The following is a 25,441-nucleotide window of genomic DNA, read 5'->3' as shown; positions in this document are numbered from 1 at the left end:
AATTTTGAGCTCTTGATCACTCTTCCCCTATTGGACACCTAATCCTCAATGGGTTAGTGTGGAAGACGAATAGACAAAAGGAGTCTAAGAGACCTTGGGATGTGGAACCCAATGGTCACAATATGTACTATAAATGTATATCACTTGTTAATAAAAATTGTACTCTCATGTTTTATCTTTCATATTCCCTTGCTGCCATGTGTGTGTTTAACATGGTATCAGAGCAGGCGATCTCCTGCCCTACTCAAATTTGAGCCATTTGTTGTGTGGCCTGTATGTGCATATCAGTTATGAAATTTATGTTCATTGTCCATAACACTCCATTAATTCACTGACAGTCAAAAATTTGATGCTTTTACTCTGTCGATTCCTTGGATTATCTCTCTGTTGTGCTTAATCGAAATTCATGGACATATGTTATAACGTATTATGCTTCCACTACATTTGACCATTCTCTTTTTGTCAGATCATTTTCTTGTTGGCTTCCTATTGGCCTCACCAAAAAAAAAATGGCCTTTGTTGATTCTTTGACTACTTAGTGCTCACTGTAGTAACTGTGCGCTCAAATCAGCGCTATCTTTCATTGTTATTATCGGCATTAGATATCTGGCTGGCCCACATTGGCATTTCTCTGCTCAGAGCTATTCGTTGCATTCCGACCTTCCCCTCCACAGTCGCTGCTCACCTCTGCCATATGTTACCATTGTCCTCATTTGTTGCTGCCACTCCCTGTCAGCTTTGTGCCTTCCATCTCCTCTGCCACTCAGACCTATTCTAAGTTTCGTTATTATTGAATGAACGCTCATCTGCGGTAAAAGAAAAAGAGAGTGATACTAGGGTAGCCACTCTGCCACTCTTTTCCGGCAACAATGGGGCTGATTTTAATTTCCACAGTGATAGGGTAGGGATTAGACTGTGGATCTCTGTCTCCAACTCCAAGAATCCCGCGATGAGAATGCTCCAGGGAATATGAATATGCTTGAGATATGCTTCGTTTAAATGCATGATTTACAATAGTGGTATTTGGTAGCACAAAAGGTTGCACTTGAAATTCAAAAAATTGAATCTAGGGCATGTGCGTTTCATTCCACACGAATGTCGTTTGGTGGTTCTGGAGCAACATAGGGTGGCCTCTCATCTCCCCAAGGTGGCCACATTATACATTCTATACATTCAATTCAGTGGTTGTTATGCATTACAATCCGCGCATAAACCCATTTGGCGCCATAATCTTTGACAGCGCTCCACCGATTGGTTACAGAGTACAGTGCTCCTCTGGCTCAAGGGGTTCAAGCCATATAATTATCAGCTAGACATACTTATTGTTGGGTCGAGTTTTTCCTATGAGCAGAAAGGAATCGAGCTGCCTCCATCTGATGACTGAGCGAAGTAACATCTGCTGAGACAAATTTCTGTCAATAGAAATCGAGTTCTGGGCTCAAGAAGTCATGTTTCCTACTAATAGTTGAGGCCATTGGTCATTTCTAATTGTTGGGCTTGCATTTCCTCCACAGAAAGCCACATTCTAGTTTCTGCCCCTCTCAATTTCGTGTGACTTGGATGTGGGGCCGGTGAAGAAGGAAACTTAGCAGCATACCATTGTTGGGGAGACGTATTACTTGGCTGAAGGTTCTCGTCACCTCAGCTTGTACGTGAATGTCAATTAAACCTTGGTGAGTCCGTGTGTTGCTGCTATATGTGATGGGGACCCACCTTTGTGCATAGAAAGATAATGTGGGGACTATGAATTGTTAGTTGTTTGCCTAATGGTTACTAGGAGGGTCCACACTATTCTTCCTTTTACTGCTGCACGTGCTTAGTGAAACTTTATATGGCACCTGGACATATTTAATCCCTTCTAGAAGATATATCAACTGTTGGTGTAATTCTTTAATTGGAGCTGGAATGAACTGGGTATGTGTGCATCTTTCAGAACTGAGTACACATGGGAGCTGAGTTAATTCCTCCTCTTAGCTGGAAAATATCTTCAAAGAAGTTACTGCTGAAATTAATTTCATGAAAGTCTTATATTCTGGGCAGTGCCCACTATGAAGATTGTAATCTTGAGCCTCATTAACGACACTGCAGTACCAGGTTCCATCTATCTTTATTTTTCTGTATAAACTTATGTCCAATCGAAATAAATGATTGTTCATTTTCAAAAAAAAAATCCAACAGATGAGATGAGTTTTGGGCATGAGTGATTCTGAACATCATTGTGTAAATTCTGAACATGTATTTCAGTGAAGAGTGAAGAAGTTTGTGGTTGCTACACTTGTTATTAGTATTATTTATGCTTGCTGGGTCTAAAGTTGAGCCAACAACAAGGAATGCACCTACAGCATTTGATACACAAACTGTTTGATAAAATACTACAGTGGACCAAATCATACAAACTCAGGACTCTTTGTGGTTTTCTCTTAGTTATTCTAGTTGGGTTTCTTACAACGGACTATTGTTTTCTTTGAAGAAAGTGGCAAGATCAGAGAATATTGAATTGTACCCTAGTCAAAGTATTTATATATGAGCATTCAAGTCCTGTCCATGACATGGTGTTATAATTGTTGAAGTTTTAATAGCCATCATTTATGCTTTGAAAGTGAAGGAGTATTTGAAGGATCCAAGCAAGTTTGCAGTTGTTGCTACCCCAGTTGTAGCATTGAAACTCATTATAGTCTCTGTCTACATATATATGCATTGATTCCTTGATTCATTTGTTGCACATTTATAAAGGATATTGCTGTGTACTGTGAGTGGGTATTACTTTTTTGCATTGAGTAGTAGTTGTGATCAGTTTTTAAGGTGTAAATTAGACATTGAAGAAAAAATGGCTAGAATCAGTGAAGTATTAGAGTTCCTTAAAACTCTGATATTGTCTACTAATCATGATACATTAAAAGTCAGCAAAGTTTCTCTCACAGATATTCAAGTCTGTCTACAAAATGCACAAGAGAAAATTATTTTTTTGCATCTTGAAACTCAGCTACAACAAGAAGAATTAAAACAAAGGAGTCATTCTAAACCTATTTCTGTTCAGAAGATTGAAATAGACTCCCATAAAGTAGCAGTTGTACATGTAGATGCAGAAGTTTAGCTTGCACTTCCCAAGTCCATCATCAAACCTTGGGAAGAGCTTGTCCATAAAAAGCATAGAACCGGTATTAGATATGACAAGGACTTGTCCTTTCATATTCCAGACTACTCCAAACCAATCCAATTTCAAAGTGTTGGATTCATTCATGACAGTTCACCTACTCCTCATGATAGTTCACCGTCAGCTATTCTAGATTCTGCCCATCTTCCACAACAACAACAACAACAACAGATTGTGAAATTCCAACACTGTGATTGAGTTGGACATTTGAAAGATCACTGTTTTGATCTTCATCCATGTAAGCACTGTCATAAAACCACCCATTCTTCACACAGATGCTTCAGAAACAAACGTCCTGCAAGAACAAATATTCATCTTGGATGGATCGCTTCTTGGCAATGGGCATCAACATCCAAGAAGATATTCCAATCACATGTCAGAACTTGTTCCAGAGTATTGAACAGTCTTACAGTTGAGTTTTCTCCATCATCTCACCTTGCATCTGATAGGGGGGAAATGATGGTCATCTACAAGCTTCAAAGTCACATATAGCGAGCCTGAGCCACAACTTGCCACACCAGTTTCAGAGTTGTAGCCAGAAACAAGGATGCCTGTGAACATGCCTTCAGTTGGTAATCTTGGACACTTCCTATAGCAGAAGACTTCAGCGTCTTGCCAGTGTCGGAAGAATTCCAGGAACAAAATTCAAAACACTTCCTCTAGTAGAAGACTTCATCTTCTTGCCAGCTTTAGGAGAGTTCCACGAATTGCATTAAGCATTCCATATTTTTTGGTCATCCTTAAACCATCATAGGTTGAGACTTCCCTTTTTAGGTTGAAGTTCTCCCTTTTATGTGGGGTGAGACCTCCCTTTCATGGTTGAAGGTTTCCCTCTTCAAAACAATAGGAGCACTTCCTCTAGTAGAAGACTTCAGCTTCTTTCCAGTTTTGGAAGAGTTCCGGGAACTGCACTAAGCGTTCCAGTGTTGGTGGTCATCCTTGAACCACTGCCCTTTATACCAACATTTTAGAGAGCACATTCAGCGTAGTGTTGCCATGCATTTTTTCACATTTTGTATTACAGCTCTCTTCTTGGACTCATACATAACCCTTCGGATTAGGGGGTAATGTTGGACACCTAATCCTCAATGGGTTAGTGTGGAAGTCGAATAGACAAAAGGAGTCCAAGAGACCTTGGGATGTGGAACCCAACGGTCACAATATATACTATAAATGTATATCACTTGTTAATAAAAATTGTACTCTCATGTTTTATATTTCATATTCCCTTGCTACCATGTGTGTGTTTAACATCCCCACTAAAAATTTTGGTCCCCAAAATTTCACTCTCAATTGTTCAGCATTTGAAGGTACAATTCCTTCACCTTTACAAACTCGATCCAATCGATGATTGTAGTGCCTTGAATTGTACTTGTCTTGGCCTTTTCTTAAGCTGAACTTGAAATATAACCGGATCAAAGAATTCAAGTTCAATGTTTTTCTCGGTATGTCCATGTCGCTATGGCCATCCACAACAACATCCTTCCGAAGAATAAATCCCATTGCGATCTTCTGCAAAATCCTTATCAAGGATAAGATCCCAAAAATACTTTGACAAATGAACCAAACAAGTTTCACATAGTGAATACTTGTATAACTCAGTTCTTAACACATTTATAATATACTAAATGTGTAGCAACTACTCATACAACAATTTTTAAAATGCTTTCTTAAACTACGAATAGAAATGAATTTTACAATATGGAATAGACTTGACTCCCAAATTTTCCATTAAAATTAACTATCAACAAGCCAAAGTAGCATAACAATGCCAAAGAAAACATTGTTGCATATAAGTGATTTATTTATGAACATCACTTTTACAAATTGCCTAACTATGGGGATATGAAACTAGCGCAAAACAAAGATTTACAAACTTCAATTACACAAATAGTCCACCCATTTCTTACCCAACCAGGTAAATGAACTCTCTATTTGAACATTTTCTCCTTCTAGAGCTGCTTTAGGGATGGTCACATCTTGCACCACTTTTTCTTTTCTCGCTTCCTCTTCTGGTGCTTTCATAATTTGCTTTCCCTTGCTAGGATGAAGTTGTAGAAACAATTTCCAACACTTCTTGACCCAATTCCCGTGGATATTAAAGTGAGTTCAAAAGTTCTTTTGAGCTTCTCTTGGATCACATGTCTTTAACCTTGGATGAGATTTTCTCTCTTCAGTCTCAATTCTATTAGACATAAACATCTTATTGATGATTTCTTTCCTTTTATAGCACTTATCTACACAATCATTAGATGAAAGGAAAAAGGTTGGAAACACATTCCTCAACATGTTATTCAAATCAACATGTTGTTTTCCATTATGAAGAGCATTGGAATTAACAAGATGATTATACCTCTTTTTGTTGTCCTTTGGCTTACGCTTCTTGTGTGAGGAGCTTACATGGAAAGAAGAAATTAGCTTCATTTATTCTTCAACTTGTTCATCTCTCTTTAGAGATGTTTTTCACTTCAAGTCCTCCTTATACTTGAGGAACCAAGCAGGTACAAATTCTGGATACAAATCCCAACATCTTCCCTCTTCATGTCCTCTCTTATGGCAAAAGGAACATGATACCCATGAGTTGCTGCTAGAAAACCATTATTATTTTGCAACATAGCCTAAGCCTTCATATGTAGGCCTCTCCTTTGCCTCAATTGGATTTTTAATTCCTTGATGGTTCACTCAAAGGCCTCCTTTCTTGTAACCCATCTTGGTCAAGAGCTTGGATCCAATGCCTTTACTATGTTTCTCAAAGTTTGCAAATGAGTTTACATCAACAATTTCATGTAAATAAGAAGCATGTAAATTATTACCATTTGCCTCATCTTTTGATTGACATACTGATCTGGAATTTATCCAGGACAAAGAATTAAAGGTATTACAGACTCATGTGCATGGATGCACCTATGTTACTTTATGCAATGGATCGATAAGCTTGCAAAATACATAGAAACTCAGGTAGTTAGAGAAAACATAACAGGAAAACATGTAATACAACAAGTTTAATAAGGAGTTCACCCAATACTCCTGGGCTACGTCTCCTAGTCCAGCTTTCAGTGGTGGCCTCTCTATTATGTTTTCAAAGCAGAGTTTCTTTATAACAGTGAGCTCAATTTGAGTCTCACTCAATGGATATGAATCAGTAGGATTTGAGTACATAGACTATCCTTACTAGTATTGGCCTCTACTGGTCACAGTAGTATGAGCCAAATCTGAAACTCATACATGACAGGCCTATGCCGAGGAGCTCGCTTGAACCTCTCAAGCTTTCTATCGAGTGCACAGACTCTCTGACTCTCTCTGGCTCTGTCTGGCTTGATGCTGCCCTCAGGTCAACTCAGCGTCTTCTCTTTGTTCTCTACTCTTAGCTTTCTGTGTCTAACTAACTGCTCTGTGTGTGTGTGTCCTCTACTTTTGTCAGTTCATGGCTTTAAAGCTAGTCTACTTTCTGTCGGTTCGTTTCTACTTCCTGGCATTCTAGTTTTCCTTCCTCTGTCCGTTCGAAATCCCATGCTCTGCATCATCATCACTGTGTAACGCTTCACAGGGAGGTGGCCACCTATTCTACAACAGGTGAGTGTGTCAGGTTCCTTGGACACATTTGAATGAACGTTATTTCTATTTGCTCCAAGATGACCGCGAAACACGAACCTTTTGCTAACTCATCATCCATGTCGGACTTCAAATCCCATGTAATCTTGCTTTACAACCTTGTCAAATCCGGTCATTTATCGGGACATGCCTCCGCCGTTGATTTGGGCACAAAGATCCTAGGGTCGTCATTCATATCGGGCAGGTAAGTAGCATGATGTTTACCTGTATGATGTGAGCAGTTTTCTCTCTCTTTCGCCGAACGCATGTCACTTAGTGTGTGGCATACGGTGGGACTCGGTCAAAACTACTTATGCCTTGAGGCATTTCGATATCCTTCCGGTTTTATGGAATCCACGGAACCAAATTTATTACTTTTCCGCATTTCATAGCCATTTCGAGTCCGGGCACTTCGAGGCTTTCCTTCACTGAGGGGGATGCTTTGCAATATGTGAATAGCACTTTATTGCATATCAGAAACCACCCCCATTTCTTGAATTAGCCTTTGGTTTTGCCAATTTACGCTAGCGCACGTTAACATGGAGCAACAATCTGTGCGCTCGACAGAGGGTCCTCATTGCTCTGCGCTGATCACAATTGCAACTGTCATGAGGATTCCTTCTGATAGCTTGATCTTTCTAAGACTTGAATCTGTTTGGCATAATTTGAATGAGTTTATGAAAAATTAAAGAGTGTTTCGAATCCAATTCGGATCACGGCCTTCCTACTGAGAAAGCTTTTGGACTAACAAAATTTTATTTTTAAGCATCAATCAAGTGAGGGTACTGATTCCTCACTTGCCCAATTTCTATCCATTTTTCACTGCTTGGCTTTGAACCTTTGAGTCCAATTCTGAGGTACTCAACATCCCCTCTGTGCGTAGTTCTCACCTTCCTGTCCAGAACTGTATCTTCCTGCAATTCATTAAGATATTCAGGAAACAGATCATAAATAAAAGGCAATTGACTCTACTCTTCGGGATCTTCAATTAATAAAGGTTCAAATAATCTCAAACTATTTGCATTAACAACTAAGTAGATGTGCAAGTAAGCTAATAAATCAAGGTGAAAAGCATTCTCACCAATTTTCTCAAGTATCTTGAAAGGTCCATACCTTATTGGCTTCAGCTTCTTACCTTCACCTTGCATTTGGTCTTTGCTGACATACAGCCAGACTTGATCACCAACTTGGAAACTATGCTCCATCCGATGCTCGTCATGCCTTGCCTTATACTTAGCTTGGCTCTTTTCCAGTTGTTCTTGTACTTCTTGGTGAATCTCTTGGATTTGTTCGATGAACTTGGTTGCCTTGTCCACATCACTGTGTCCATCACTTGCTATGTCTTTACCAAAGACAAAATCCAAGGGAGACCTTGGTATGAAACCAAAACAGGTCTCAAAAGGGGATCTCTGTGTAGAAGAATGTTTAGCTCAGTTGTAAGCGTGCTGCACATAACATAGATGTTCATCCCAAAGCCTGGGATGCTTGCTACAATAGCCTCTGAGCAACTGGATCACTATCATGTTGACTACTTCTGTTTGGCCATCTGTTTGTGGACGAAAAGTTGTGCTCTTCTTCAACCCCGTGTCCATCAATTCCCACAAACTTGACCAAAATTTCCCAATAAATCGGGTATCTCGATCCGATATAATGGAAGTGGGTAATCCAAAATGAACCCATACATCCTGAAAGAAAAGCTTTGCAGTCTTTTCAGCTGTACTTTGTTTGTTACAAGGTATAAAAATACACATTTTGTTGAACCTATCCATAACAACATATAAATAGTCATGACCTTTCCTAGATTTAGGGAGTCCTCCAACAAAGTCCATGGAAACACTTTGCCAAGGATGAGAAGGAACTGGTAGTGGAGTGTACAAGCCTAATTTTCTATTGTTGGGCTTGATTTTAGCACACATGGTACACCCTCTTACATATCTAGAAACTGTCTCATTCATTTTTGGCCAATAACAAAATCTTTACAGTTGTGCCACTATTTTACTTACACCAAAGTGACCTGATATTAAAGAACTATGTGCTTCTCGAATTACCTTTACTCTTTCTGTTTGAGGAATGCATAACGTTCCCAAATGATACAAGAGTTGGTCCTTAACATGATAATCCAATTCTTCTACTTGTTTTCCATGACTTAAAGTTGCATATACATCTTTAAAATCTATATCTTGAGCATACTGTTCAATGTCGATTTCATGCAATACTGAATTATGCTTAATTATAGTGGATGCATTTATGATTGGTCTAGACAACATATCTACAGCTTTATTGTGTATGCCCTTTTTATATCTGATGACAAGATGAAATTGTTGTAGAAAACCCATCCACCTATAGTGTCTTGATTGCTGCAACTTAGTTTGTGAGTGCAAATATTGAAGTGGTTGATGGTCAGTATGTATAACTGTATCTTTGCCCATTAAATAATGTTTCCACTTTTTCACACTAAGTACTAATGCATACAATTCTTTATCATATGTGGGATAATTAACTACTGCAGAATTAAATGTCTTAGAATGATAACATATGGGTTTACCGTGCTGCATCAACACTGCTCCCATGGCATAGTCACTGGCATCCGTTTCAATCTCAAATGGTCTTTGAAGATCGGGCAGTGCTAGTACTGGTGTTGTACTAATCTTTTATTTCAAGGTGTCGAAGGCTTTCTGCTGTTTTCCTCCCCACTAAAACACCTTGTTCAATCTTATTAAAGCATGTAAGGGAGCTGCAATTAAGGAAAAGTTAGAAATAAACTTTCTCCAATACTGTGCTACTCCTAAGAAGCTTCTAACATTGGTAGTAGATTTGGGTTTAGGCCAGTTTATAATGACTGCAACCTTAGAGGCCTATAATATGACCCAAATAATTCAAATATGTTTTGCCAAATTCACATTTTGAGAGCTTAACATAAAGATTTTCTTTTTTCAAAACATCTAGAGTCTGCTTAACATGCTTTAAATGTTCTTCCCATGTTTTACTGAATATAAGAACGTCATCCAAATATACAATGACAAAATCATCAAGAAAAGGTCTGAGTATATCATTCATTACTCTCATGAAATTTGCAGAAGCATTAGTTAAGCCAAAAGGCATAACCAACCACTCATACAATCCCTGCTTTGTTTTGAAAGCAGTCTTCCATGCAGCTTGCTCTGCAACTCTGACATGATGATAGCCACTATGCAAGTCCAACTTGGAGAAATAAACAACTTCCTTTAATTGATCCAATAGATCATCTATGCGAGGAAGGGGATAACGACTTCTTATCATTATCTTATTCAGTGCTCGGTAATCAATGCACATTCTCCATGAGCCATCTTTCTTTCTCACCAAGACAATCGGAGACCCACATGGTGATGTGCTAGGTCTGATGAACCCCTTTTCAAGCAGCTGTTGTACCTGCTTCTTGAATTATGCATTCTCTAAAGCGAACAACCTGTACATTCCGATGTTAGGCAATGGAGCATCTTGCTACAAATTAATATCATGTACTATTTCCTTTTTGGGTGGCAGAACTTTAGGTTCTTGAAACAATATATCATATTTTGAAACAACTTTTTCTAAATAAGCTTGTTGTTTAGCATCACAAACCTCAAATACATTGGTTTTATCAGGTTTCTTTTCCTTTACAACCATCAGTAAAAATTGTTTGCATGAATTTACAATTCTTTTCATCTGCCCTGAGTTTATGAGAGTATAATTATTCTTGAGTTTATGAGCTCTTACAGTATATTCAATTCCATCTTTAACGAGTTGATACTTGTTCTCAGCTCTATAGAAAATAGCTTTTCTATCATACAAGGAAGGACTTCCTAAAACAATTCCACATATATCCAAAGGAACTTTATCTAACTCAACCTCATCTACAAATGTTGAGCCAAAAGAAAACCTAAGTTTATATTGTCTAGTCACTTGTAGCTGTGCTTTATCACATAACCAACCTAATGGATATGGATTTCTGTGAGGTGTGGTTAGTAATCCCAATTTCTTTACAATTGCTTCAGAAATTAAATTTACTTGTGAGCCACTATCAAACAAAGTATCAATCTTTTGATGCTTGGAAATAACTCGAATATGAAAAAGCTCATGTATTTTCCTCTCATTTTTTTCATTATCAGTAGATTTTGCAGAATTACTAGTAGATGCTTCAGAATTTTTACCTTTTATACTTGTGGCTACAATTATTGTTTCATATCTTGAGTCTGACCCCAAATCCTTTTGAATAGCTGCAGCAGTCCTCTTCTTCTTGCCCTCAAACTTCTTGGGTCTTAGCGCCAGATGTAGGATCTAGCAGTGTTCATCATGCCCATCCTTCTTACAGTGAATGCATGAAGACTTGGTCTTTTGTATAGTATTGGGTTTCCTCTCTTTCCATTTCTGTTTTCTCTTTTCCTCGCTTTTGCTTGCCGTGGGTTTTGATGATCCCCCAACTTCTGGGTTCGCATTCTTTCCTCTACCTTCTATATGTGTAGCCTGAACAGATACCTCATCTATGCTAGTGGGATTAAACACGAGAATAGTGTGCCTTAAGTAGCTGTGTAGACCACCTATATACTTCAGTATAGTTTCAGGTGAGTCTAAAGAAATTCCTAGAATCACAGCTCTTTTCCTAAATTCTTGAATGTAACTTTGTACACTTTGCCACTTCAATTGTCGAAGAGTTTTCTAGCTCATCATGGCTTGCTGCATATAGGCTAGTGGATAGAATTGCTTTTTAATTGCAAAAACAAATTCACTCCAGACAAAAAGAATTTTACCATGTTTCTTCATGTCAGCTTGTGTCCTGCCTTCCCACCATACCAAGGCAGTGCCTCCAAGGCGTAGTCTGGCTCGCTGAATCTTACTCTTGTCTGAATCAATGCTCTACACTCTACAATAAACATCAATCTGTCTAATCCAATTATCCAGCTTCTCTGCATTCAACTCTCCATCATATATCGTTAAATCAAATTTAACATCTAATTTAATCAAAGATGTTTTCTTTTTTGTTTTCAGGGCTATTAGGAGGTGTGGGAAGTTTTTCTTCTTTCCCCTTGCCTTTAGAGTGGTCATGGAGGAGAGATTCTTCTGCTCCCTTATCTCTTTTGGATTTTGATGCATCTTCCTCTCTACCTTTCTTAAATTCTTTATACATTTCCTCTACCATGGCTCTCATGGTCATGAAACTATCCATGAACTGAAGGTGTGATTCCAAGGGACTTTCTTCTTGACATTTTCCTCTCAGGATAGACTCTTCCAATTTCAGGGTTAGTTTCAAACAACCTTCCTTCTCCTAATTTAAGCTTTGATCTAGTTAGCATTCGACAACAAAATCCAACACAAGCTTGTCTAACCTTAGTAACCTAGAGATTTGATACCACTTGATCTGGAATTTATCCAGGACAAAGAATTAAAGGTATTACAGACTCATGTGCATGGATGCACCTATGTTACTTTATGCAATGGATCAATAAAATTGCAAAATACATAGACACTGAGGTCATTAGAGAAAACATAACAGCAAAACGTGTAATACAACAAGTCTAATAAGGAGTTCGCCCAATACTCCTGGGCTATGTCTCCTGGTCCAGCTTTCAGTGGTGGCCTCTCTATTATGTTTTCAAAGTAGAGTTTCTTTACAACAATGAGCTCAATTTGAGTCTCACTCAACAGATATGAATCAGTAGGATTTGAGTACACAGACTCTCGTTATTGGTACTTGACCTCTACTGCTCACAGTAGTATGAGCCCAATCTGAAACTCATACATGACGAGGCTATGCCGAGGAGCTTTCTTGAACCTCTCAAGCTTTCTCTGGAGTGCACAGACTCTCTAACTCTCTCTGGCTCTTTATGGCTCGATGCTACCCTCAGGTCAGCTCAGCTTCTTCTCTCTGTTCTCTCCTCTTAGCTTTCTGCGTCTAACTAACTCCTCTCTGTGTGTGTGTCCTCTGCTTCTGTCAGTTCATGGCTTTAAATCCAGTCTGCTTTCCGTCGGTTCATTTCCGCTTCCCAGCATTCTGGTTTTCCTTCCTCTGTCCATTCGAACTCCCCTATTCTGCATCATCATCATTGTGTAATGCTTCACAGGGAGGTGGCCACCTATTCTGCAACGGACGAGTGTGTCAGGTTCCTTGGATAGATTTGAATGGCCATTATTTTTCGTTTGCTCCAAGATGCCCGTGAAACACGAATCTTCTGCCAACTCATCGTCCACGTCAGACTTGAAATCCCATGTAATATTTCTTTACAACCTTGTCAAATCTGGTCATTTATTGGGACGCGCCTCCGCCGTCGATCTAGGCCCCCCAGATCCTACGGTTGTCGTTCATATCGGGTGGGTAAGTAACATGACGTTTACCCATCGGATGTGAGCGGTTTTCTCTCTCTTTCGCCGGACATGTCTCACTCAGTGTGTGCCATCAGGCGAGACTCGGTCAAAACTGCTTACCGCCTCGAGGCCTTCAAATATCCTGCCGGTTTTGTGGAATGCACGGAACCGAATTTATTGCTTTTCCACATTTCATAGGCATTTCGGGTCTGGGAACTTCGGGGCTTTCCTTCACTGAGGGGGACGCCCTGTGATACACGATTAGCACTAATTGCATATCAAAAACCACCACCGTTTCTTGAATTAGCCCTTGGTTTTTCCAATTTGCGCTAGCACACGTTACCATGGGCTAACAGTCTGCGCGCTCGACCAAGGGTCCTCGTTGCTCCGCACTAATCACAATTGCAACTATCACGAGGATTCCTTCTGATAGCTTGATCTTTCTAAGACTTGAATCTGTTTGGCATAATTTGAACGAGTTTATGAAAACTTAGAGAGTGTTTAGGATCCAATTTGAATCACATACAAAGATGTTTTCAAACTCTCTTTTGATTCTGTATGTGTCCTCTTGGACTCTTTGGCTCTCTTATTTTAGCTCCTTGAATTTAGGTGCTCATAGAACCTCATCCTCCACATCATGTGGAAAAAAGGTACAAACTTGTCCATCTACCTTCTCCGAGGGACTTTCTATACTAGCATCTTGCATAAGAGTTGTAGAAAAATATGATGATTGTGGAGAAGATGGTGGTTTATCACCATTCTTGTTACCTTTTTCCCTTAGAAAACATTATCTTCTTGGAGGTCTAGAGCTTTCACCTTGCAATTTGGTATTCCTCTCTTTATAGACGATTTTCACCATTTCTTCCATGTCTAAGAAATCCTTTATAAAAGCCTTCACACCCTCTGACATTCTTGCAGGTTCTCCTCCTTGGGACATGCTTTGCTTGAAGCTTCTATTGCAACTTGAGGTAGAACTGGTGCTAGAGATTGTAATAATCTTGCTCTCCTTTCCAAAACCTTATCCTCACTTGAGCTTCAAAACACATTCACTTGCAAACAACAGTCAATTCCTCCTTGCACAAAGAAAACCTAGTGCTCTGATACCAAGTTGATTTGAATGTGGAATATTATTTTTCTATGCTAAGATCCTCATCAGAATACAAAAATGTCCTTGAGGTTTGTACTCCAAAATAACAAGTAAAAACATGAGTTTTATGTGTGTTTCTTACGTTAATTTCATGGAAAAAATTAAACATGAAATCAAAACACTGAATGGAAGCATGCATCAATCAGTAATACACCAACCATTGTTAAAGGAGTTAACCCCTCCTGGGACACATCTCCTTGGATTAGCTCTAGTGGCATGACCCCTTTTAATTATGCTCAATATTTAGAAAAACAAGAGTACATAAAGTGCTGAGAAATGGAATGGTTAGTTTCTCCTTCAAAGAAACAACTTCTGAAAGAGTTATCACTCCATATACATGTAAACCTACAGTTAAACATGTAAACTTTTAGCAAACAAAGGCACCTTACACCAAGACCCCATACTCCAACTTCATAGAGCATCAACAATACCACAATCCACTTGAAGTACATAAACAAGTCTCTTTTCCAAACAATATAGAGAAAAGAGGAATACAATCTACAACACTGATGTAATAGCTGTTGGAGAAAGTACATGGAGGATGGAAAACCCCTCCAAGGTCATCTACATCTTCAAACTCCTCCATAAACTGAATCAACACTCTAGTTGACCATGGCACCCATAAACTTGAATCCGTAAACATATTATATAGAAGTACTCCTTTGATTCTGAAACCTGCACCATTGAGTCCATAATGTTCAAAAATGGCTGCTTAGCCTCTTTCTTCATCCAATTTGGTAAAAAACTAGAGAAGTTATGACCTCTCCTAGTTTTCCCACTATTTACTCTATATTTTCCCCAAAATCCCACATCATCCTACAATTTCACCCAACAAGCACTCTAACTGAGTGACATTTTCACTGAAAATTGAGTGAAATTGTTGAAACTTTAAAACATCCTCTAATGCTTAATTCCAAAAACTCTCGCCACGTGGGGGGCGGGGGGGGCACATGCCTAGGGCTTAAGGCTAACGACTCGCCCCCGTCTGTCGGGCCCCCCACTCCACCATCGGCATTTATGTTCACATGGCTAGTTTTTTGTTACAGCTATCAGGGATGATTACAGGTTTAGGGCCATGGTTAGCCCCTAACCATTGTTTGTGGAGCGGGGTCGGGGGTTAACCATGGTCCCATCCCCCCAACTCCCAAACCATACAAATTTAATTATATGCGCCTCCCCCATATGATTAAGTAACACCGTGTGGGCACAATGGTAAGTGGTTTGTCTATGCTATGGGAGGTCGTGGGGTCAAACGTAACCTCTACCCTGTCTGCCATAATTTTTTTTGCATTAAAATGAGGAGGGCACGTGGCACTTCAGGCTTAGCCACATGTCACCTCCTCATTGGCCTAAATAAAAAACATGTGACCAATATAATGATGCCATTGAGCCTGAGAATATTCCAAAGAATATGTTGAAGGAATATATCATAGGAATATACCAAGAATATTCCTTTTACTGACTCTATTGTATGGATGCCCAGTGTGCATCCCCATCAACACCTCCGAAAATTTTATTTGTTTAACAAAGTGAACAGATCGTGTTTCTGGAAGCATACGGTGTCTGTTTCACACGAAACGAGTTACGTCGGATTCAGGACGATTAGATCTATGTGGTCGTTAAGGTTCCACACCATTCTGACAACTTTGAATTTGGGCAAACTTTGAGCTCCTGATCATTAATGCATTAGTGTTTTAGGTGATTTGATTTCTCATGCAACTTCAAGCTTTATTTTTCTATAATATGCATTATAATTAGTGAAGGTACCTTGTGTTAATAGTCATGACTTCATTTTGGCTTTCATTTGTTAGCTGCACTAGGGCTTGGAAAATCAAACCGTAGATTATCATGATGAAAGTCCTAGTTGGGTCCCAACTTAATCCCTAACCTCTAGGAGGCATTTTTTCAAGAATTCCATGACACTTGCATTATATTATTGCATTTCATATCATTGTTGTCTTTAATCATTCTCTAAATAAAGGGGTTTTATTCATATATGCACTTTTCTCTTTGGAGAAATCTTTTGAAGACATTCTTATCAAATTGCATTGGCATAATCATTTCAAATTCCTTAATGAGCTTATCCAACTTTATCGAGTCAAAGAACTTTTCTGAGTTGACTTATATGAGTTATCCCTTTATGCATGTTAATTTTTGTAAAGAATATTGAAAAGATTATAAGGTTTTCTAATTCATATTACGTGGACTCTTCTAAAGGACTGTTTTGCGAAGGGTATGTCATATGACCTAGTTGGAAAAATATGGGGAGAAGCAATAATAATCTCTGTTTAGCCCGGGATATTCTAGCTAAATTTCGTAGGTCATAAACTTTTTATCTGCACAAGATGCATATGGAACTCCATGAAGTTAAAGTGAGAACAAATGTGGTGTAGTCATTTTAGGGCCTCTATGGGTTTTTCTTTGGAAAATTAATGAGTGAAACCCATTATATAATAGATGTCACCGGACTATCATGAGACTGGAAGTAGAAACCACGTGATGCAAGGCCTTACCATGTAACGTAATACAAGTTTTAATTGGGGAATATATTAAACAATTTATTTAAGAATTTAGTGCGCTCATGAAGGTTACTCAATCGACATAAAAAAGTTACAATTTCTGCACAAAATCCAACACATACATTGGAGAAGAAAATGCATAAGTGTTGAGTCCAAAATAAGTGCACTCGGAAATAACATAAAGGAAACATTGGTGGATATATATACACATCACAAAAGTGATGCAATGCGACCAATGCAGGGAGAAAAAAATCCGTAAGGCAACAATGCTAAAAGAAATGGGGAGGCCACACATGGTTATGACCCTAAAGACACTTGGTTAAGAGAAATATAACTTATGATGTATTCATTACGTCCACTTCCTTAAATGGAATGTTGAAATTTTGAAAATCAAGGGGAAAACCTCATCAGACACGTCAATCGTCACAAGAATGCATGCTAATCATCACACAAGAGCATATTTATATTAAACGCAATAAGGAACTGGTAAGATGCATTCCATGAAAGCTGAGTGTATTAAATATACAATGCATTGAGCCTAATAACATGTCACCAAGTTTATATTGGATACAACATTGAAATGGATCCAAAGGATGCATTAGAAGACACCCAGGGCTACGTTGGATGTATGCTAGAGTACAACGCATTGAGTGCACATGCCATGTTAAGTATTAAGGAAGCATTAAAAGCGACATTGGATTCATCAAAAGGGAAAAAAACCATGCGTTAACATGTTGGAGACGAAGGAAAAGCAATGCAAATAAAAGGTTATAAATCCACTCCTATTGATGCTCATGAAAAGCCACATCAAATTCTAAGTACGGGGAGTTGATGCTTATATGGTAAATTTAAAGTTAGTTTGGATTTTTCTTGAGAGAATATCTCAACTTCCTTGTCTATGTTTAGCTTCTGTTGGATCTCAATCGAACTATATATTTCTATCATATTTGTGAATGAAGAGAATACAAAAATAATGTTTGGTTTGTATATTGGTTTCTTTGATGGTATCAGACCCTGCATGGGCCTTGACCTCCCTCATGGGAGTGCTGAGAGATATAAAATATGTGTGATGTTTTTCGTTTTCTAGAAAGAGTATGCTTGGTTCCTATTGCATGTGGTTTCTTTCAGTGGAGTATGAACATTTTATTGTTGTTGGGAAACACGCTTTTAAGAGTCGTCTGTGTCGATGTGTGAAATTTTCTTATTGTTGTATCTTGCTTCCATTGTGCACACCTCCATTTCGATTCTCATTTATGTCTTTATTAATAATTGCGCCTCTTAGTTGGTTCTCTTGACATTTGGATTGGTGATTAGTTGGGACGCGGTTTAGTGATTTTAATATGCAATAGGTTGATGTAGTTGGAAATCAAAATAGTTGGAAATTAAAACAACTCTGGCAATAAGAGGTGGCTCAAGAATATGGTTTAAATTAAGCACAAAATTAGGGGAACATTATGTTGCCATTTTTATTGTTGTAAACTGTTTTAAATTATATGTGATGTACATGTTAAATATAATTGTAAAAAGAAAAAAAAATCAAATACCGAAAGAGAAAAACCAAAAATGTGAAAGACTTCTTGTTATTTGATTAAACTAAAGTTATGTTGGTTTATCAAAATTATTTTTCATTACTAATATATTTTTGCTACAAAGTTTCTTGTAATAAATTAAGAAGGACAATGGGACCCTGCAGTGGCAGTCAAAAGTGTTAAAGTGTGGGCATGTTGTTGGTGAGCGAAAGGTAGAGAGGACATGACCTGCCTAATGGAGAAAGCCCGATGACACAACTAAGTTGAAGGTTAACAAGGACAGTTCACCCATAAAGACTTTTGTTGGACCTCTTTATGTTTGGATGAGTGGTGCAAATTTACTGCGGGAGCACCACCCAGAAGTTAGTCCCATACAGAGAAGTCCCCCAGGAGTGACATCAACAAGCGAGCCAGTTCATTCTAATTTCATTTGCCATGTCATACTTCTTTGTTCAACTGTCCTCCAAACTTTCAAATCCTTCATTAAATTCGGTTATTTTCCCACAATGGAATTTAATGTTGCTTTCCCTATTATATTTTCCCATTCCACTATAAAACCTTTTCTTGTCTTTTTCTCAGTGCATTGTCCTGTTGTTCGCTGCTGAGAAATTCAAAGTCCAGCTCACATCCGAGCCAGCCTCATCAACAGTACTAAGTATTTTGTCATAATCAATCGTTTATCCTTTAAAAATAGCTAAGAAAATTGTTTTATCTAGTTCATCCTCTCACATTTCGCTCATGGATACTGAAAGACATATATTCGATGTTTCTTTCCCTGTCAACTATCATGAATTATACCAACATGTTCAGTTAAACAATCCAATTCCCCAATTTGCTCTGTAATGGTAAAATATGGCGTGCTGGTAACCTTTTTCCCTCAAACATATATGTTTCCTGAATTTATTCATTGGCTAGTTTCAACAGTGTATCCTCAATGGTGCTTTGTGATAAATAGGCTGGGAGAGTTTTTTTCATGTGTCCTCTCTCTTGATTCAACAAGTGTTGTGCTATCCTTCAGCAGAGTCTTACTTCTCCTTTTCCGAACAATCATTGTCTACTTATTTTGAAGATTTATTCGAACTAGAATCTACTGCAATTCTCTTGTATTTAATGACTAATGGAAAACAATTCCATGTAGATTCCACTCATTTTCCCTTGGATATATTTTCCAAAGATGTAAGACAAGTTCTTCAGGTGTTGGCTAGAATTTTAGGGAAAGAGGACATTATAGTAATTGACAAAGCAATTTTAGGAATGTTTGCTGTAATGATGAAACCCAGAGTTGTATTGCATATACCAACATATTGGGAAAAATAAATTAATGTCCAATTCATGAATTTCACTCTTACAAGTTGTTTTAGGTTTCCTTCACTTGTGACATATCTATTCTTGTATTCCAATGTTGAGAAATTCATGCATCTAGAGTTGACTATTATGGACACTCTGAAGCATAAACAATCAATGTTTTTCTGCACTGATATAGTAAGAATTGATCCTAGAAATGAGGGTCTATCATATTTTTCATTCGCTTTCCTTTCTATTGTATATTCAATCATCAACAGTTCACATGCACCAACTTTACTCCCTAAAGCCCAATCTTTCCTTCAAGTGAGTAAAGATGTAAAGGTTGGAGATTGGTTTTGTTTCTAGGATCATGTTCAAATAAGATTGTATGGAGCTGAGGTTGAGCCCTTTAGATTACCAAATTTTGTTCCCATGAGAATTTTTTCTCTGGAATTCATTAGGTGGACTCTAAATGTGGATCAGGTACATTTTGTACCTATAAAGAAGGGACTCCTTTTCAGGGTTCCTAGGACTGTTGGACCATTCATTGTGAATAACAGGCAAGCAACAGATGAAGTCAAAAAATTGTTAGAAGGGATGAATTTATTACTAGAAGGGAAATTGGCTTATGATCCATATCATATGATTTCTGTGAAAATTCCTACACTGAAGGTACCCCTAGTGCAGCAAATCTGAATCTACTTCACCTACTTGATTTTTAAATTACATTCATCAAGTTATTATTCTAAATAATGACAAAAATTACTTCTACAACCTACAATAATTAAATATTTGATCTCATGAAACAGAAATCAAAGCAAAGAACAAGATACATAGGACACACTTACTTTTGGACACAATAGTCCCTGGAAAAACCCATTGCAAGAAAAATGGTGAAACAATTCTGAGGTTTTATTATTATGCAGGAGAAATAGCTAAATACAAATCTAGGATGCTCATCTAGAAATACTTTACATAGAAAAATAATGGTGGAAAATCTAATTGAGTTTTACCTCACTTCACTTGATAGAATCCCCACTGATCTGACACAAGACTAGATAAACCCTGACTATTTTTGTGTTGGCCCTGCATAGGCTCTGCGTCAACTTCTCTGCCCTCTGTGTCATCCCTCTCAACTGCTCGGGTAGCTCCTGTTGTTCCCAGAAGTTCTCGATTCTGCGTGATAGGAAGCTTTTCTACTTTACACAAGCCCTTCTGGCTCTGTGTCAGGAATATGTGGGCCTAGACTCGCCCAACGTCAGCCTCTCCCAGCTACTATGTTGCCTCTCTACAAGCCCTCTTTGCCTCTCTGTTAGTATTCTCCGGAAAGTCCTTCTTCCAGATTCTCACTACCCCTCTACTGCTGAATGATCACTTAGTTCTAATTTCTCAACATCCTAGCCCCATAAATCGAACTCTAGATCAATTCTCTCTCTCACTCTCTCTCTCTCTGTGTTTCCAAATGAACCCCAAGCCTCCATTTTATACTTTTCTAGTTGAGTCTTCAATAGCCAAGATTAAGTCTCTAATCAACGGTTAATATTAAAACATGACTTGATCCGCCCTCTAAATCATTCTCACCCATATTTTGATTAATACCCATTAATATGATAATTTCCCTAAGTTTTAGACTTAGGAACCCCATTAAAAATATTAATTATTTTAATAAAATACAATCTGGGTGGAATTTCACCAAATTTTAGGTTCTTTAAAGCTCATGTGCCTCAGCCTCTCCACCAATTTTCAAGTCTAGAGCACTTTTGATGCTACCAAAAGATAACACTCCCTCTTAGTAAGGAAATTGCTCTAGCAACAATGTCCACCTACATGTTGCTTTGTTTCTGAAACATCTTCTTTCTGCAGTGTTGCTACCACCAACACTGTGTTCCTTCTAGTACTATACTATTTTCCATGACACTGTCACTGCCACTGCTGCATCTGTACAACAACTCCCTCTCAAACGCTGCATCTACTATGCTATTAGCACTTCCACTGCTAGCACTGCATCTACATTGCAACTCAGTTACTGAGAGAAGAAACTGAAAAACATCCAAAATTAGTTGAACTTAATTGTGTTCAGCATAATACAATGAATGTTGGAATCTGACCACTGCCAGTCTCTGTCCCTCTGAATCTTCTACGCTGCTAATGACATCTGCATTGTTCCAACTGCAATGTTACCAACCTTAATCTATGTTGATCAGTCTCTGGTCCCCAGCTACTACATGTGTCCTCCAAACACTCCACTGCATTATCTTACACTATTTCCATCTCGATATTTCTGAATCTTGGGCTCCCGTAGCAAGGAATTGATCCAAGAGGTGGACTCCTCAAGGAAGCTGCCCACATGTATTCCTCCCAACTACAATGCAATATCGCCCCATCTCCCACCTGGAGATGTGTGGGCATTCATGCATGCTCATTGTGTCAATATTTCCTGAAGTGGCTTTAGGGTCATGTTTCTCATCCTTGTCCTTTTTCTTCAAAGGACATTGGGATGCATAGTTTCCTAACTTGCCACAACTGAAACATTTCACCTTCGAAATGTCCTTTTGCTTCGACTTTTGTTGTCCCTTCAATGCCAGAGTTGTGTTCTCTTCCTCCTCCTTTGTCTTTGTGCCACTCCCATAGTTGCCACTAAGGTTGACCTTCACTAGGTCTCTCCTTAACTCCTCTTGTTGAAGAGCTACCCACATCTCCTCCCATGAAGGTAGTTTTTCTCTACCCAATATGCTTTGGACGAAAACTTGCCATTCATCCAAGACTCCATTAAGGGCTATCCTCACCATCGCAGTTGGCTGCGGAGTGGACCCCACTACAAAAAACTAGTCCCTAGCGTCCTCAAGATGTTGAATATTGAGGTTCACCCCTTCTCCTTTCTACATCAAAGTTTGTTGCAAATTCTACTCTAAATACATCTTCCGTTGTTCGAAGAGCCTTCATACAAAGAAGACAATGCTTCCCACATATCTCAGGTTGTATCCTTGCCCTACAAGTGTCAGACCAAATGACCTCGAACTCCATCGAGAATGAGCCTCTTTGCCTTCCCCTCCTCGGCCTTGTACTTCTTCTTTTGATCGTTGTGAGTGGGAATAGCTACAACACTTTTGATGTAGGCCTCATGATCATATTCCTCCAAAACAAATAATTTTGTAGTCTTCCATATGACATAGTTGGAAGCTCCATCCAACCTGTCCTAATCTTCAAGCCCATGTGATGCCATCTCACTCAATTGTCGAACTGAATCCTCTAGTCATTACTTAGCACTGTTCAACTGATCCGAATTGGATCCTTAAACATTTCTCATGACTGTTTCAAAATTATGTCAGATCAAATCTTATGAATAACAAGTATCAGAAATGACCTTTGGACAATGGCAATTGTGGCCTGCATGGAGCAATGAGGACCCTCGGTCAAAGCGCGCTGACCGTTGGCCCATGGAGACCGTGCATGGACGCAAATTGGCAATCGGAAGCCTAGATCTAGAAACAAAGGCAGTTTTGCAGGACAAAACCCTCAGAGAAGGAAAGCCCCGAGTGCTCGATCATGAGGAAAACAGGAAACCGTGAGAAAAACATTAGAAGGCAGGTCCCGCACCCAAAAGCTGGCAAGATATCACGTGAACTTCGAGCGGTAAGCGGGTTTGGCCAAGTTCAGCGCGATGCCATACATTAGGAAACGTGTGTCTAACGGATGAGAGAGAAAACCACTTATATCACGTGAGTAACGGTCAAGCAACTTACCTGCGCGATATAGACGGAGGCCGTAGGATCTAGAGGCTCCAAATCAACGGCAGAGAATTAACCCGATGGATGACCGGATTCAACAGGAAAATAGACTGAGGCACATAAAGGTTTTAGGTTCGGCCTGACCGATGAGCTGGCAGAAGGATCATTTTCGCAGGCAAATCCTGGAGTAACGAAAATAATGATTGTTTAAAAGAAAACTGACACTCAGTCCATAAGGTGACAAGTGGCCACCTCTCTGTGCAGCAATACACAACGATGACGATATAGAGCAGGGAATTCCAACGGACAGAGGCAGGCAATCTAGAGGGCCAGGAAGAGGAAACGAATAGTCAGGGACCAGATTGGCTTTAAGCCACGAACAGACAAAGAACAGGGGGAATAGAGGTAGAGAAAGAAGTGAATTGCAGAGAACAAAGAAGCGGAGCTGACCTGCAGATCAAAGGCAGCATCGAGCAGACAGAGACAGAGAGATTTGGAGAGTCTATGAACTCCAAAGAGGTCTTGAGAGATTCAAGCAACTCCTCGGTGTATACCTGTCCAGTATCGAGTAACAAATTGGGCTCATACCATTGAGACCAGTTGAGGTCGAGATCCAGTAAAGGGGAGTCTGTGTACTCTAGAGGCTTGGGAAATCCAAGTACCAACCTACTGATCATCATCTATTAAGTGAGACTCAAATTGAGCTCCTTATTGTAAAATCTCTGCTTTAAGACGTAAAGAAAATCCACCACTGAAGCTGGACCAGGAGACGTAGCCCAGGAGGATTGGGTGAGCTCCTTATTAAATTTGTTGTGTTTTTGTATTTGTTTACGTTGTTTCTCTTACTGTTTCAAGTGCCTGTGTATTTTGCAATCTTATCGATCCGTTGCTTAAAATAACATAGACAGACCCCAGCACATGAGTCTATAATAGCTCTGTTGTAGAGTTTGATTCTTCCTCCTTTAGCTCAAACTCTATCTTCTCAGGTTCCTTTGATTAGACTTCATGTTTAATAACATCTTTCACCTCTCTGAACACCACATCTCGGTTGTACACAACCTTCCTTGTTGTTGGGTTCCAAATCTTATAACCCTTTAAACCATCCTTATAGCCAATAAAGATGCACTTTTCAGATTTACTATCCAACTTGGTTCGTTTCTCCTTTGGAACATGTACATATGCATCACATCCAAATACCCTCAGATGTGAAAGAGAGGGTTTCTTACCAATCCATACCTCTTATGGAGTCTTATCCTCCAACGTTGATGAAGGTGATCTGTTGACCAGGTAACATGCTATCTCCACTACCTCTGCCCAGAATTCCTGTCCTAACCCGGCACCACTAAGCATGCTTCTTGCCCTTTCCATCAACGTCTTGTTCATTATTTCTGCAACTCCATTTTGCTGAGGTGTATATGGAGTAGTCTTCTGTCATGCTATTCCACACTTCTTACAGAATTCTTCAAATTCCTTGCTGGAAAACTCCCCACCGTTATCTATCCTCAACACCTTTATCTTCTCCTCTATTTGGTTTTCCACTAGAGCCTTAAATCTTTAAACCTGTCAAAGACTTTAGATTTATTCCTAAGGAAATAGATCCATGTATTCCTTGATAAGCCATCTATAAATGATACATAGTACACAGACTTACCTAGTGATGGAATCTTCACATGTCCAAACACATCACTGTGCACAAGTTCTAATATCTGTTTCGCCCTCTTACCACCAGAGGAGAAATTCACTCGACTCTATTTCCCGTATACACAATTTTCATTGAAATCAAAATCCAAAGAGCTATTATTCATACCTTCTACCATACCTTTCCCATGAAGTATTCAAAGCCCTTCTCTCCAATATTTCCAAGCCTTTGATGCCACAGCATGGTCTTCTCTCCAGAGACCGCTAGATTTTCAGCTCCACTTTCAGGAACCACAGAACTGTTGCACCCATCAACAACAATGCTACCTTGTAGCTTGTACAGAGTTCCAATACGAACTCCTTGCATCAATACCAGTGCTCCCCAAACCATTTTGCAGGTATCCTTCTCGAACATTGTTTTTACACATGCATCATCTAGCTTGCTTATAGAAATCAAATTTCTAGCTAATGTAGGAATATGCAGAACACCCGAAAGTGTTCTAACCCTTCCACCTTGCAAATTCAACTTTACT

The sequence above is a fragment of the Pinus tabuliformis genome, chromosome 2_2 (genome assembly GCF_031772625.1).
Source record: "Pinus tabuliformis cultivar Carrire ecotype Pingquan chromosome 2_2, CPIR1, whole genome shotgun sequence".
Taxonomy (NCBI): Eukaryota; Viridiplantae; Streptophyta; class Pinopsida; order Pinales; family Pinaceae; genus Pinus; species Pinus tabuliformis.
This window is presented reverse-complemented; position numbering follows the sequence as displayed.